Genomic DNA, 14,782 nt, shown 5'->3' with positions numbered 1-14,782 from the left:
TAATGGAAAATAATCTAAAAAATAATATATACATACACATGCATACACACACACACACACACACACACACATATATATATAAGAGGCTTCTGTGGTGGCCCAGATGGTAAAGAATCTGCCTGCAATGCAGGAGACTGGGTTCTTCAAACCCTGGGTTGGAAAGATCCCCTAGAGAAGGGAATGGCTCCCCACTCCAGTATTCTTGCCTAGAGAATTCCGCGAATGGGCGACAGTCCATGGGATCACAGCTGAGGGACTAACAACGTACATAACTAATTCAATTTGCTGTACGCCTGAAACTAACACAATATTGCAAATTACGCTTCAATTTTTAAGAATGATTTTTAAAGGAAATCCAGTGGAAAATCATGGTCTTTCACCCTTTCCTACTCTGGGTCCCCTAAACCTTCAAAATATACATTTTGCCTATCTTTTGAACCACTCATCATCCTTGGTTTTAGCCAAAGCTAAACCAGAGACCTTTTAAAATATCTGACCTCTGACCACCTCATATTAAATTACTTTCGTGATTAAAAATCTGCAGCTGCCAAGAAAATCTCTCCATCTTGTTTCCCAGTCTTCTGTCATAAGAAGAAAGTTGGTGGGGACCTGACAAGCCCAGAGAAGACCTCCAAGGGCACTGGCTGGCTGAGCCTGGAAAGGACAGGATGAGGAGAAGTAGCCAGAGGCGGAGGGGGAGACATCCAAATATCCACCGGAAGCAAACAGCCTGGTGTTTCAGGTCCTGAACTGGTGACAAGGACCCACACGAAAGGCCTGACTGATTCCAGCCGTGACATTTCTAGCAGATGCCTTCATGCCTTGGTGTTTCTCTTTCTCTCTCAAGATACAACAACAAATGCTGTGACCACCTCTCCTCCGAGCGCTTGAGAGAAAACACCCTGTGAATCCCAAGTCCAGCAACCATGTCACTAATACTGCCACCACGCTGGATGCATTCTTCCCAGGGTCAAGATGTTTGATGGACATCCTTGCCGCCTTGTCCTGATGGTGGACGGCAGGCTGAGGGGCTACAGAGAGCGTGCCGGCCAAGGACACAGGGTGAACCAGCAAATTCCAGAGCAGATTCTTCCTCCTCCTGAAGCTATATGTGAACCTACCTTTTTCCAAAGAAAAATGGCATGATGGGAAAGCAGGAAAGGCCGCTGCTACAAGAATCCCTCGTGTTAACAACACACGTGCTTTTCTCCCACAGCCCTTCCCCAAGTCTCCCGACCTCTTGCAAGCGTCACTCAGAAAAAAATCAACTAAGAGCTGCTTCACCCTGTGCCAGGAGCTCTGATGACATTCCCACATTCTCAGGAACCTTCACTGACACCATTCTGTTTGGATCCTTCAGGGTTCAGAATATCGTTTTAATTATACGCTTGTTCACTTCTGTGTCATTCTCACAAAAGCAGAAGCCAGACATGATTTTACCCATCTTACAGGAGAGAAGCCTGAGTCTCAGAGAACTGGAGTGATTTCACCAAAGCCACGGAGCTAAATAACTGTGGAGGCCAGGATCCAACCCCAGACCTCTGGCACTGTGACCCTCGACCATCTTCGTCATCACAGGATATTCATCTGCCTTCCATCAGCCAACCCCATCCTTCCTGGGATATATATATATATATATATGTTCTCAGTCTCTCTGCTGTACACCTGAACCTAACACAACACTGTAAATTAACTATATTTCAATTTTAAAGAATAAACTAAAATTTTAAAAAACAAAATGAAGGTAACTTTAAAAATAAGAGTCACTCCTGGTGGCTCAGACAGTAAAGCATCTGCCTGCAGTGCAGGAGACCCGGATTCAATCTCCGGGTTGGGAAGATCCCCTGCAGAAGGAAATAGCAATCCACACCAGTATTCTTGTCTGGGAAACCCCATGGATGGAGGAGCCTGATAGGCTGCAGTCCATGGGGTCTCAAACAGTCGGACACAACTGAGAGACTTCACTTTCACCTTAAAAATAAGTAAAAATAAATAAAGAAAAGAAGCTCAAGGTCCATCTCCTCCTTGAAGCTTTGCCTATTAATTTCTCCACAATCGCTGACCTTTTCAGTAGACTCTCATCTTTACTTACATAATAGCTTACGTGTGGGCTATTTGTCTACCTGAGTTATATAATGATTAGAAAAGAAAGGAAACTGGAAGGAGGGCGCTCGGGAAGCGAAAATGGAGGTAAATGGATTTCAGAACAGAAGGCGGTATTTGTGCAATGCAGCCTTGAGAGAGATAAAGGACGCCGAGGAGAGAGGGCAGCTGGGGTCCGGAGAGCGCCTTCTCCCCGTGGGGAGGAAGGAGCTGGGACACACAGACACATTCACACGTGGGGGGCTCACTCTGCCTGGTTCTGCCGTATCCCAGCTCAGAGTTGCCATGGATGAACATACAGTGATGCAGTCCTGGGCACTGGGCAGGGAGAGGGGAGACGTCCCTGGCTTAAGGAGAGATTCCTCCCAAGACTGCTCCAAACCACGGCTCCACCTGACCAAGGCTCCCCACGCTCTCCCTGTTGGAAACATCCCAATCCGTCAGTGCTTCCCGTCCATCTACAAACAGCCTGGGATGGGGATAGAGGGGCGAGGGGGAGGCTAAGGCAACAAACTACAGAGTTGGAGGGCAGAAACCTGTCCATTCTTAACGCACACCTGAAATGTTGAGAGTAGGGCTGTGCTTCGTACCGGCTATGCTGTGTTTTCCTATCAACCCCTGCTGACTGCCGGACCATCCGCACTTTAGCAGAGCACTTCTAATATGTTCAGACACAGAGAAAATGAGTTCTTCGCCCTCCTGGGCTCCTGCATCTCAAGACAGCACAATTACTTCTTCAGATCACTCTACTCCACCCCATTTGAGGTGCTTGGCTCTCTCAAGGGTGAGCAGAGAAGGTAGGACTTAAGATGCAAAGTGGAAAACAGCTCTCTGACTATTGCACACAGTATTATAGTGCGGCAAGACTCCAGGAGCAGCTGCACACGCAACTGAGCCCAATCACAGCATGCAGCAAACCCAGGCTCATTTCGGGGCAGAACGCCCCCACTGCTGCCTTCACGGAGATGGGCCCGTCCACTTGGCCCACATTATGCAGGACAAAGGAGAGAGATGTAAAGAATCACCTGTTTACCAGTTCTCTATTCCATTACAGTTGGGAACAGAAGCTGACACTGACAAGGCCCCTCCTTGAGGGATTATATATCACAGCAGAGAAATACCTTAAAGACAAATGATCCCTGAGATCATCGCACCTCCATTGACCTGTCTGAAGGCTGCTGCTATCAGAGACCACGGTCACTGATGTGCCACGCAGCTCCGAGCGCCTGCATTTACTCTGATCCTGCAGAAATGACCCGGGGTAGATTTGGTGGGCACAGACTTCATCCAAGTTTGAATTCTGTGGGACTGATTCTGATTTCTGGGAGTTTGGTAACTGTGATTTTGTTAACAAGATCTTTCTCAGCTTCTGCAGTGTTTACAACATAAGATCTCTAATTTGGGCTTAAAACACTCACGAAAATTAACTGCATTACTTTAAAAAATGCAACTGGGGAGACCATGTTTGCACGGTTCCCCACCATCAGTAACTGACAGTCATAGACGCCACCACTCCAGCCCTCTGGTCAGACCTGATTCTGCGACCTGGGGATGTATTAAAAGATCCATTTTACTGCTTTTCATCATAAGAGATATTGGAAATCTATTTGGGACGGGACGGGAGCATCGAGGTTTTATTTGTTATAGTACTTAAAAAACATACAAGACCCCAGAAGCAAAGCTTCTAGAGAACTGTAAAACTGGCTGTGATACAAATGATTACCATGGTACCTTTTTTCTGTAATAATAGTAGCTTTCACATGCCAGGCATCACTCTAAGTGTTTTCCTTTCCCCAGCAACTGAGGAGGAGTTTGCACCACAGAGCAGGAAAGGAAGCTTCCCAAGCCATACAGCTGCTCAAACGCAGACCCCAAATTCAAGCCCAACTTAGCTGGCCCTCAACCCTCCACCCATCACTCTGATACAATGTCTGCTCTAAATTGCTTCTTTGCTGTTTAGTTATTAAGTCATGTCAGATTCTTTCGACCTCACATTTTGGGACCTCGAGGCTCCTCTTTCCATGGGATTTCCCAGGCAAGAATACTGGAGTGGGTTGCCATTTCCTTCTCAAGGGGCTCTTCCCCACTCAGGGATTGAACCTATATCTCCTGCATTGGCAGGTGGATTCTTTACCACTGAACCACTAGGGAAGCCCAAACTGCTTCTTACACCAACCCCTCCCAAACTTAGAGACCCATTAGATTATGACAGCCGAATCCCCTGCACATAAACAGTACTTAAAATGCCTTCCATTCATGAGTTTAGTAAAAGCCAGCCAGGTGGATTTCAAGCCTACAAGGCAAAGGATGGATCAGTCCAAACAGAATCAAGAAATACGGGTGTGGATTTTTAAAGGAAAAAGCTAGCTTATTCAGAGCACAGCCAGGCAGTGCACTGCCTCCAGCAAGTGGTCAGCCGGCTGTCTCCAAAGAGTCTAATTTCTTTGTTGCACAGAGTGGACCCAAGTCTATCTCAGAGGCAGTCAAGAAAGAGCAATATGTATAAAGCCAGAATCCCAAAGTATTAAATTCCAACAAAAATTGATCCGCCACGTGAAACACAATGCAACGCAGTCCACCCCACTCTCCCCTTAGACTGACCCACAGGGAAGTCAGCTGGTAACCAGCAGGGGGCTGGTGAACCTGGAGTACCTGTCCTCAGATGCGGGTTTCGTGGCCTCTCTGGACCATGGCTTATCACCGACTCCAGCTCCGCAGTAGGGACAGCCGTGTGAATCAGGCCTTTCTTCGAGTGGCTGAGGCTTCCTCTTCCGTGGACAAGATTTTGAGGTGGGGAGATTTCTGAGCACCTCTGTGCTCTGCACCCGTGACTGAACAATCCTCCTCCTTGAGGGGAAATTCTGCCAGGTTGTAACCAAATCCTGGCTTTCCTGGGAATCGGTCTGTCTCTATTAAGTGATGTTCACATATCTGTACAGTGTTCTCACAAGGTGCTCAGTTAGGTTCCGGGGGAAGCCAACCTTCAGGGAGAAGGTCTATGAAGGGGCGCCCCTGGGATCACCACCTGTATAAGGGAAATGGGGGAGGCAGCAGGGGTGGGCGGAGGGGGACGCCGGGCGACACGACCCCAGGAAGCGCTCAGCCAGTCCCTCAGGGAGCCCTGGAGCTGGGATGACTCTTCAGCAGCGTCTCCGGTTAGGGTGCGGTGGTCTGGCTGTAGACCCTGGAGGCGGGCAAGGTGGCCCTCCACAGCCTAGTGTGGTCTAGCGGTAATTGCTCAGTCATGTCCCACTCTTTGCCACCCCAGGGACTGCAGCCCACCAGGCTCCTCTGTCCATGGGATCTCCAGGCAAGAATGCTGGAGTGAGTAGCCGTTTCTTTCTCCGGGGGATCTTCCCAACCCAGGCATTGAACCCGGGTCTCCTGCATTGCAGGCAGATTCTTCCCCATCTGAGCCATCTGGGAAGCCCCTAGAAATCCCCAGAGGAAGCTGAAAGCTGAGACCTCTGCCCGTGGCACCTGGACAGTTTGGGAAATGAGTCTGTCATTCCTGGAGGGGCACATGGGCAACACACCACAGCATCCCCCACAAAAAAGAACCCTAAATTCCTGGAGAAAGGCTCCCGCATTCCCCACCAAAGTGAAAACCAGAGAGGGGGTGAAGAGGCGGTGGTGGCCTGGAGGGCTGCCCGGGGCCTTGAGCCCGCCCAGCCTGAAAGCCTCGAAAGGACAGGAATGCCTCCCTCCTGCCAGGGCTGCCCTGCAGCTTCCAGCAAATTCCAGGTCTCCCGTCCCTTTCTGCTCCCCCACTCCACCCTCCAGCCCCTCTGGCCTTCTGCCCATCGCCCCCAGGGCCAGGCTTTCTCTCACCTCAGGATCTTCGCTGTGACGCCCTACTGCTCCCTCCACCTGGGACACTGCAGTGCCCTCTCCCCGCACCTGAACCCACTTCCCCTCGGGCGTCAGCTCAGAGCCAAACCCCTCCCCAGAGAGATGCAGTCCACCTGCTGGATGATCTCACAGCTCCCTTCGCGTCTCCATCCCAGGTAGCTCTTCCATTTATTTCTGGACCATCCCACTTTCTCTTACCCCCTCAGTTTCCTAAAGGAAGGGACCATGTCTGTCTTACTCACCGTGGTTTTCCCAATGCTTGGCACAGAGCCTGGGAACTAACAGGCACATCATTCACTCACTGAGTGAGTGAGTGAATGAATGAAGGCATAAATGAATGATTTCCAGCAGTCGGGGCAGCACTGGCAGAGTGAGAGCCCCAGAATAGACCACCAACTCTGAGGTGGCTCTAAAAACGATCCCACTCCTGAGACAACCCTCCCAAACCCCAGTTCAGTGCCCCAGCAGAATGCTCCAGCAGCTCCATACTCCTTTGCCAGAGACCTAGATACATCGCCCTATGTTCACTGATCTTTTTTCATCCCCACTACACTGCATTAATAACATCCATGAGAGTAGAAGCCATTTCTATTTTATCCATTTTATCCTCAGCACTAGTACAGGGCCCAGCATATAATGGGTCCTCAAGAAATATTGCTTGAATAAATAAAAAAAAGCGAGAAGTGCATTTATCGGGGAGAATTCAGGGAAATATTTTCAAATTGACACTGGCATTAAAGTGAACTGTGATGGTGTTGAGCTCCCAATAGAGCTATAAATAAATGAGCAAGGACTAGGGGGGGAGGTCTTCTCTGAGGAATGGGGAAGCCCTGGGCACCCACAGAGAGCGCCCCCCTTCCATGTGAAGCATTATGCTTGACACAGTTGGTGTGTATCAGCAGTGGTTAAAATCACAGCCACGCTACACCACAGCCTCCCTAAGCACCCACCATTTTATGCAGACAGCATTATCTCTTTAAATGTACATAAAGTCACAGCGATGCAGGAATTGCATGCCTGCTCAGTCACTCAGTCGTGTCCAACTCTTTGTGACCCTGTGGACTGTAGCCCACCAGGCTCTTCTGTCCGTGGGATTCCCGAGGCAAGTATAGTATAGTGGGTTGCCATTTCCTTCTCCAGGGTATCTTCCCAACCCAGGGACTGAACCCAAGTCTCCTGCACTGGCAGGCGGAATCTTTACCACTGAGCCACCTGGGAAGCCCCGATGCAGGAATTACTATCCCCTTTTTTCAGATGATGAAATCAAGGCTTAAAGACATCATCACCTGCCCCAGGTATCAAGCTAGTTAGAGGGAGAGCAAGAACTGAAAACCATGCGTGCCTGCCTCCAAAGCACGTGCTCATCTCCAGTGTCTCGTAGGCTCCCCCTTCCATAGGACACAGTTTCTCCAAAGCAGTGAAGGGAGTGGGGTTTAAATGTGAACACAAAACAATACTGGGGTCATTTTAATTAAGCTTTTTAATATCTTGACACCATCCCAATTTTCACCATATCACACTCACAAGGAAGGCAGAGCAGAGCTCATTACAACATCTAGATAAGGGGGACTTAGTAAAGCATCCACTTGGAAATCTTGACGGTGGTCTGTTACCAGTTCCAGTGACTTCTCTCTCCAAATCTATTCAGCCAAGTCCCACATGCAATGTGCAAAACCTTTGCAAAGCTTACGTGGAGCCTAAAGATTTTTCTGCATGTACCCACAGCAACCTACTCACATTGAAAGTGTGTGTTTAAAATCCATTTCTGGCCAATTTGTGAGGCAAGAGAGAAAGGGAGGCTTCAGGTTTGCCTCTGTGACAGCATGACAACAATAAGCTGGGTCGGGGCTCTGTCTTCATTTTGCCATGCCATACCTCAAAGGAACGGCAGGTTGGTATCAGAGGTCTAAAAATTAATGTATTAAAACCATTTTTCTTATTTTTTTTAATGTATGTTTCCATGGTAACAGAGCCATCAACCAACAAATGTGTCCTTTTTCCTACAAATAAATAATGTTTTCCCCAAGGAAGAAAATGTTAATAACACATTTATACACTTTGATAAGAAACCTATCTTGGAAGCTTCCAAGAAAATTCTTCCTTTCTTTTCCATATCTCCTTCCCTAAAGACTTGTCCATGAACTAAAGTTTCTGCATCAAGGAAAAAAAACGTCTAGAACAGCTTTTGGTGACATGAAAATATGAGTTACAAATCCAGGAGAAAAATTTCAGCTGGCCTTTTCCTTAAATCAAAGAAAATCCTAAGATTATTTTTCTTCCCCCTAAATTTCCCAGTGTCTGAGACATCCTGAGACAAATCTACTGCTTGAGTCAATTCTGGAAACCTAATAAGCCCCACTGGCCTCTGGCCAGACATTATCAATAACCCTATGACCATTAACTCATCGTGGAACCCCCTTCCTGCCTCCTCCCTGCAGGCACCCGAATGTCACTTCCACTGTCCCTTCTTCAATTCCCCTCTGGAAACGAGGCAGCTCATCCCTCCAGCGCTCCTGGGAGCCACAGAGTAGCCATAAAATCTCCCTGTACTTTCCCTGGGCATCCATGGAGAGGAAAAGGCCCTCTCCTCCTTAGGTCAAACCTCAGCATCTTTGAAACAGTGAGAGTCGATTTATTCAGGACTAAACTTAACGATCTGCCCAACAATGTCGTGCAAGAGTATGATGTCATATAAAAGCATGAGGATTTTTTTTTTTTTTGGCCAGAAGAATTGACAAAAACTTTATTCACAGTCATAGGACATGGGATATAGGATGTCAGAAGGGATGAAGAACCAGTGAGAGGAGTATTGGATGGTGGTTTTAGCCCAGTCACCTGGGCTCAACCCAGGTGGAACCCTGTCTCAGTTCTACAGCCATCCGACTGTGCTTCAGTTTCCGAGATCTGCCACTATATTGAGCATCTTAAAGGTCATGCTGTATTACACACCAACAGGGAACTTCCACTGTGGCAAGATCCTCAAGACAACCCAGTGCCAGCCCGAGCAGGATGGAGGGCTGGGGGCGGGGGGGGTCACCAATGTCTGGTCACCTGCCTGCCAGACCCTCCCCTTGCAGGGGTGGCCACCTGGCCCAGAAATACCAGGGGTGCTAGAAATGGGTTCGGGGGTCAGACCCCAGCTGCTTCCCAATTGGATATCAGTTCACTGGGCCCAGCATTCTCAGGGACCTGAGGGGTGACCTGGCCAGCCTTGTCTAGCCCCATGGAGCCTATCCCACTGACCTCAGTTCTGGACCCCAGGCTTCCACAGGCAGGATTGGGCTGAGGGGACATTGGGCATATGTCTGTTTCTGCCATATGTTCAACCAGGGTGGAGTCAATTTCTTTGACCATCCTTTGATCAAATGAGTGACCAAATGAGTCTAATGAGTGACAGCTCTGAAGAGAACTCTCACTCCTAGACTTCTTACAGACCAATACCAAAAAAACAGACAACCCAATCAAAAACCGGACAAAAGATCTAAAGAGACAGTTCTCCAAAAAAGACATACACATGGCCAAAGGACACATGGAAAGATGCTCAACATTGCTAATTATTAGAGGAATGCAAACCAAAATTACAATGAGGTATCACCTCACACCGGTCAGAATGGCCATTATCAAAAAGTCCACAAATAAATGCTGGAGAGGGTGTGAAGAAAAGAGAATCCTGCTACAGTGTTAGTGGGAATGCAAACTGATACACTGTGGAGAACAGTATGAAGTTTCCTTAAGAAACAAAAAAACAGAGCTACCATATTATCCAACAATCCTATTCCTGGGCATGTATCTGGAGAAAAACATAATTCAAAAAGAGGAATGCACCTCAATATTCATAGCAACACTGTTTACAATAGCCAAGACATGGAAGCAACCTAAATGTCCACCAGCATTTGTTCTTGTGCTTCAGTCGCTAAGTCGTGTCTGACCCTTTTATCAACATAGGGATGGATAAAGACGGTGTGGTACATATATACAAGGGAATATTACTCAGTCATAACAAAGAATGAAACAATGCCATCTGCAGCAACGTGGATGCACCTAGAGATTGTCATACTAAGTGAAGTAAGCCAGAGACAGATACCACACATTATCACTTGTATGTGGCATCTAAAACAATTATACAAATGAAATTATTTATGAGACAGAAAGAAACTCAGACACAGAAAACAAACTTATGGTTACCAAAGAGAATCAGTTCAGTTCAGTCGCTCAGGCATGTCCGACTCTTTGCGACCCCATGAATCACAGCACGCCAGGCCTCCCTGTCCATCACCAACTCCCAGAGTTCACCCAGACTCACGTCCATCGAGTCAGTGATGCCATCCAGCCATCTCATCCTCTGTCGTCCCCTTCTCCTCCTGCCCCCAATCCCTCCCAGCATCACAGTCTTTTCCAATGAGTCAGTTTCGCATGAGATGGCCAAAGTACTGGAGTTTCAGCTTTAGCATCATTCCTTCCCAAAAAATCCCAGGGCTGATCTCCTTCAGAATGGACTGGTTGGATCTCCTTGCAGTCCAAGGGACTCTCAAGAGTCTTTTCCAACACCACAGTTCAAAAGCATCAATTCTTCAGCGCTCAGCCTTCTTCACAGTCCAACTCTCACATCCATACATGACCACTGGAAAAACGATAGCCGTGACTAGATGGAACTTAGTCGGCAAAGTAATGTCTCTGCTTTTGAATATGCTATCTAGGTTGCTCATAACTTTTCTTCCAAGGAGTAAGCATCTTTTAATTTCATGGCTGCAATCACCATCTGCAATGATTTTGGAGCCCAAAAAAATAAAGTCTGATACTGTTTCCACTGTTTCCCCATCTATTTCCCATGAAGTGATGGGACTGGATGCCATGATCTTCATTTTCTGAATGTTGAGCTTTAAGCCAACTTTTTCACTCTCCTCTTTTACTTTCATCAAGAGGCTTTTTAGTTCCTCTTCACTTTCTGCCATAAGGGTGGTGTCATCTGCATATGTGAGGTTATTGATATTTCTCCTGGCAATCTTGATTCCAGCTTGTGTTTCTGAATGGAAGTGGGTAAATTAGGAGTTTGGGATTAACAGATACACACCGCTATATATAAAGTATATAAGAAACAGGAACCTATTGTATAGCACAGGAAACTATGCACAATGTCATGTAATAACCTACAATGGAAGAGAATGTAAAAAAGAGAATATATATATATACATATAAACAAGTCATTTTGCTGTATACCTAAAACACATTGTAAAGCAACTATATTTCAATATTTCTTTTAATGTTTTAAAAAGTGCTGACAGATTTCTCCTACAAAGTAACATGTTTATGTACCTACACTCTCTCTTATCTTCTGTGGTTTTTTTCTAATGCCTTTTATTAAAAAGGAAAGAGAAAATCAGAAGAAAAGCTAACCATGTAAGGCAAAACCAGGTACCCAAAATGGAGAAAACGTCATCCTTGGATCTTCACGAGCCAATTGTGACCAGCATCTCTCACCATGCACTTCCTCCCTGTGGACTACAGGGAGAAGTTTAGGTGGGAGGTCCTTCGTCAGGTTCCCCTGAGCTGTTCTAAATTTGTTCGAGCCACAAATTTATTGGCTTGACACAATACAAAGGTACTGTCTTACAGTTCAAGAGATCAGAAGTCGGAAAGAGTGTTACAGGGTTCACACCAAGGTGTTGGTTGAGCTGTGTTTCTTCCAGAGGCTCAAAGGGAGAATGTGTCCTTGCCCTTTCCAGCTTCCAGAGGCATCTGCAACCCTTGGCCTGTGGTCCCTGGCCAGCAACCGCATCACTCTGAGCTCTGCTTCTCGGCTTCTGACTCTCCTGTCTTCCTCTTTGACTTAAGAAAAGATCCTTGTGATTGCACTGGGCCCTCTAAGATTATCCAGGATAAAGTTTCCCATCTGAGGATCCTTAATTTGATGACATCTGCAAAGTCCCCTTCGCCATGTAAAATACCATGTTCACTGGTTCTGGGGATTAGACGTGGATGGGGGCCAGGAGGCGGCAGTGCTCTTCCACTGTCTACCACAGTCTTGTGGGAATTTGGGCATGGTCCAATCAGAGTGGAGAGTGGGTGTCTGCCAGAGGACACTGTCATTATCAAAGTCCGCAAGCCATCTTTGTTGTCTCTGCTCATTCTGCTTGCTACTTATTTCCACTTCTGCATTTCCCGGTTAACGATTCTCTCCTGTTTCATCTCTCCCTGTCTTTAGCGATAACATAGTTCAGGATACGACATAACGCTCATTCCGAAGCGAGACAAGGGTGCTGCAACTGGCCTGCATGAAAGAAAAATAATCTCAGAGTGCAAGTTTACTAACTTTGTGCAAAATGTCTTGGGAAACTCAGACAGCCAAATAGTGTCAATCAGCATTCCTGGCACATTTACTCATTAAATGCTATGTGAGTCGAGCAGGTCTTTATCGTTGTTGAAATAGCAAATCTGCGCATTTTGTGTGATTCAAAATATTTGTAATAGAATTGCTACTCAATATATAAGCATGGCATCAGTCTTCACATTCCAATTCTCTCTTGATGGTGAAGGAAAGCATTGTAGCCAGCAGTATAGCTCTGGGGAGTTTTGCCCATGATAATAGAGTATTTTGGAGAGTAAGGACGAAGGAGGGGGGAAGGCAATTGTAAAACTGAGATACAGGATATGGGGCTCTATTTACTAAGGGAAAAACAGTTGGAAATACACTGCAGTTGTTAGAGAAAAAAAGAAAGTTTCTTGAAAGTTAAATTCAGGGAAGATAATATTGAAAACATGAGGAAATGAAAATTCTGATTTAAAGCAGATACTTTTAAGAAAAAGTGATGATAAACATTTTTTCAGATATCTTCTGTTTATTTCTTTTGTAAATGTACAAAATTTACAGTTTTTCCTTTTTCTATTATAGGGTTCATCATTTTTATTGATCATATGCACTTTTGGTATATTAGGGTTATTACCATTTTCTTCCGAAATATGAATTGCAAGTATTTTCTATTTGTCAGTCCTATTTGTGGTAGGGACATTTTTCTATGCAGATGTTCTAAATTTGTAATCATTCAAACTACCAATTTTTTCCCTCATGCATTGTGAACTGATTATTAAGCCCAGAAAGGCCTTCTGGACAGATTATTAAAATTTCACCTACTAGTAATCAAAAGTGCAAATAAAAATGAGGTTTAATTTTTTACCTATCAGATTCAGTCCTTTACTTCCTCAGAAATATGTCCGTCAAGTGTCCATTATGTGATAAGCATTACACGAAGAGCTGGGGATCCAGACATAAAGAAAACATTTTAACAAAAGTTCTATCACTGTGACATTTATATTCCACTGGGTCCAGATAAACAGTAAGATGAATACATAAGCTGCATACTACACTAGAGAAGTGCAATGAAATAAAACAAAGCTGGAAAAGGGGATGAAGGCTACTAAGGGTAGGACACGTGGCATTTTAATATGATCATCGGAGAAGGTCTCCTGTAGGGAACAAAGTATAAGGAAGGTTGGGAAGTGTTTGCAAACGAGACTCTCAAACAGGGCTGGACATTCTTGCAGAGAAGATGTTTCGCCAAGAATCCTCTGTTTGACCCCGTGGAAAAAGAACATTTCTTGCATACAAGGACGTTCATCTGATTCCTCAAAAGGAACAGACCCGGGGACAAAATGGATTCTAAGTTGATAAGAAAGTTCTCAAAACAAAGTCTTAGCTGCAGTAAATAAGTTTAAAAAAGGGTATCTCGCCCCGCACCTGCGCACTGTATAGTCACTGAATCATGGTGTTTGGCAACTTGCCTCGCTGATTGTTGTACCAAAAGATATAAAATAAAACAGCTGCAAAAAGCGGCAAAAGGATTCCAACCACTCTACAGTGTTGGTGTTTCATTCCGTCGCTAGCAGTCTCCCAAGTGAGCCAGGCTGGTGAGCCAGGCAGAACTCTGAACTGGAGTGAAGAAATCCTGAGGCAGGAGCTGCTTGATCTGCAAGCAACGAGGCCACTGTGGCCAGAGAGGGTGAAAACAAGGGTAAGAGTGGACAGGTGGCGGGGCGAGCCTCACCCAGCCCCTGTGGGACACTGCAAGGATTCAGGCTTTTACTCAGAACGAGATGGGATGGCGTTGCAGGGTCTGGACTAGGGGTGATGTTATAACTTCTCAGAACCCACTCCAGCTTCCACACAAATACTCGAGTCTCCTGGAAGTAAGACAACCTGCCGGGGCTATTGCACAAATCCAGATGAGAGACGATAGTGATAGTGTATGATAGCAATGGAGGCCCATGTGATAGCAAGGACCTGGACGTCTTAGCAATGAGGCAAAGGAGGCATCAAGGTTTTTGGCAATGGAAAGGATGAAGTAACTTAACTGTGATGGGAAAGCTGCGAATGAAGCAGGCTTAGATATTAATGTGTGTGTGCGTATTAGTTGCTCACTTGTGTCCAACTCTGCGACGCTATGGACTGTAGCCTGCCAGGCTCCTCTGCCCATGGAATTTTCCAGGCAAGAATACTGGAGTGGGTTGCCATTCTCTTCTCCAGGGGATTTTCCCAACTCAGAGATTGAACCCAGGTTTCCACATTTGCCAGCAGATTCTTTACCATCTGAGTTAATATTAATAGTAAGAATCTAAGTGGGATGTAAAATAGTCAGCTCTATGTATGAAGTACATTCCCATGGTCTCTTCCATCTCTGAAATGGAGATAGAACCACCAGCATAGAGTGGAATTTAAAGCCATGAGGCTGAGTGAGATTACCAAAAGATGGGCAAAGATTAAGAATATTGACAATACCAAATATTGACAGATTCCTAAGAAAACACACATTCTCATATGCTCTCCATCTAAATC

The sequence above is a fragment of the Capricornis sumatraensis genome, chromosome 17 (assembly GCF_032405125.1).
Source record: "Capricornis sumatraensis isolate serow.1 chromosome 17, serow.2, whole genome shotgun sequence".
In the NCBI taxonomy this organism is placed as follows: Eukaryota; Metazoa; Chordata; class Mammalia; order Artiodactyla; family Bovidae; genus Capricornis; species Capricornis sumatraensis.
This window is presented reverse-complemented; position numbering follows the sequence as displayed.